This window comes from Penaeus vannamei, chromosome 2 (genome assembly GCF_042767895.1).
Source record: "Penaeus vannamei isolate JL-2024 chromosome 2, ASM4276789v1, whole genome shotgun sequence".
Taxonomy (NCBI): domain Eukaryota; kingdom Metazoa; phylum Arthropoda; class Malacostraca; order Decapoda; family Penaeidae; genus Penaeus; species Penaeus vannamei.
In genome coordinates, this window is record NC_091550.1 from 41,766,252 (window position 1) to 41,768,751 (window position 2,500).

General features: G+C 43.6%; 1 protein-coding gene across 1 annotated transcript in view; it reads right to left on the reverse strand.

Annotated features, from left to right (window-relative positions):
• The window catches only part of LOC113820412 (nicotinic acetylcholine receptor beta2), a 433,088-nt gene that overhangs the window by 339,508 nt on the left and 91,080 nt on the right, over positions 1–2,500 (reverse strand). The window lies entirely within an intron of this gene.

The following is a 2,500-nucleotide window of genomic DNA, read 5'->3' on the forward strand; positions in this document are numbered from 1 at the left end:
CCCCCACCTCCACGTAATTAGCGCCTATGCAAGGAACAAAGGCACACACAGACCCACGGTTACACGAGAGGAAACATGGCGCGATCGATCAAAGGCGTTCGTAAAGATATCATGGTGCCGTCTGTGGCTCGGTTTCCGTTGCTGGGGTTGGTAGAGAGAGGGGGAGGGGGGAGGGGAGGGAAGGAGGGAAGGAGGGAGAGGGAGGGAGGGATGGAGGGAAGGAGGGAAGGAGGGAGGGGAGGAGGGAGGGAGGGAGAGGGAGGGAGGGAGGGGGGAAGGAGTGGGAGGGAGGGGGAGGGAGGAGGGAGAGAGGGAGAGAGAGGGGGGGGAAGAAGAAAGAGGAGGATGGGGAAGTAGGGGAGGGGAAAAGGAAGGAGGAAAGGGGGGATGGGGGTGGAAGAGGACAAAGAGGAGGAAAAGCAAAAGCAGAAGGGGAAAAAAGTAAAAAGGAAAGAAAGATAAATAATGAAAGAGAGCAGGAGAAGAAGAAAACGAAGATGAAAAAAATAGACGAATAAGAGAGAGAATGAGAGAGAGAGAATGACGAAAGATGAAGCGAAAAGGAGAGGGACTGGAGGTGAGAGGGAAAAAATCAAATATTTTTTCATCCAACACAAATTGCCTTACGTAAATATTGATATTCATTTAACAGATGCATATGCATGAGCATTTTGGAGGCTATCTTAGAGTAAACTCACCATTTTTTCCCGACTCTCTGTAACAAAAGTTTCAGGCTTGCGTTTTATACGACTGTGGCTCCGAGAGTTTCCCTGCGTGCTTGTTTATATATGAAGTTTAAGCACGCACAAACGCACACCGCAACATGAGCACATATACCCAGACACGCGTGTGACTGTCTGTTTGTTTATCTGCCTACCTACCAGCCTGTCTGTCTATCTGTTTGTCTGTCTACCTGTCTACCCGCTAGGCTATCTGTCTATGTCTGTCTGTCTGTCTGTCTGTCTGTCTGTCTGTCTGTCTGTCTGTCTGCCTGTCTGTCTGTCTGCCTACATGCCTTCCTGTCTGCCTGCCTTCCTGTCTGCCTTCCTGTCTGCCTGCCTGTCTACCTTTCTGCCTTCCTACCTACCTGCCTGCCTACCTACCTGTCCGTCTATCTACCTGTCTGTCTCTCTATCAACCTGACTGCCTGTCACCATGCCTTCCTACCTACCTACTTGCTTGAGAGAGAGCGAGAGAAACGGAAAGAAAACAAGAAAGGGAGATAAAAAGAGATAATGAAAGAGACGAAGAGAGACCACTTAATATCTAACATATCCGGAATCAATAATGTCCGGGCAGAGGCGACGGACTAATAACGGAAAATCACGGAAAAGATTCCCCCTCTGCCTCCCCGACCGCACCTCTGCTGGGACGGGTTGCGAAGGTGGCTGAGGGCGGCCGCAGCTGGTACTAATGCTTTATTGAGGATGAGGATGAGGATGAAGAGGAAAAAGAAGAAGAAGAAGGAAAATAACAACAACAGCAACAACAAGGAGAAGGGTAAGAGCAACAATAAAATGGGTAACAACAGTAACAGCAACAACAACAACCGTAACAACAATTACAGCAGAAACGACAATAACAACAAACAACAACAACAAACAACAACAACAAACAACAACAACAAAGTAACCACAAGAGCAATCACCTCCCCCCCCGCCCCCTTCCCTTCGCCCACAAAGCTGAAAGAATCCCACACGATCTTTCTCGAGCGGGAATAAAATAGAAATATTTATTTTTCTCTTCTTCCTAAGTGGATTTGATTGTGGTCCATTATTTTTTTTCGATCAATTACATTTCCAAATCAGATAAGTAATTTGGCATATGAATGACAAATAAATCAATTAGTAAAAGCATACATACGTTTGTTCCTTCATACATTCATATCGACTTAATAATTGGGATAAAGTGTATGGCCATGCATACATATCTGTTATACACACATGTATGTATAGACACACACGCACGCATACGCATGATAAACAACACACACAAACAAACACACCAAAACACAAGACACAAACACACAACCCGAAGACACTATCCACACACACAAGAAAAAATACATGACATTGCAACCCCTAAAACCTCCGCCACCCAAAAAATACATAAATAAATAATAAAAATATACGTCCGAATACACTTAAATGCTGATAAAAATGTCCACATACACCAAAGAAAATCCACATAAAAAGCTCCACATAGCCTTAAAATAATCCATATAGAGATATCCACATACCGCATACCCTTAAAAACAAAACAAAAAAATCCCCATATCCTTAAAGCAATCCATATAAACAGCTCCACATACCCTTAAAAATGCAAAAGAAAATCCACATACCCTCTAATTATACAAAAAGCTCCACATACACTTAAAAATACGAAAAGCTCCACATACCCTTACAAAATACAAAAAGCTCCACATACCCTTAAAAAAATACAACAAAAAACAACATACCCTCAAAAAATACAAAAAAAATCCACATACCCTTAAAATGCA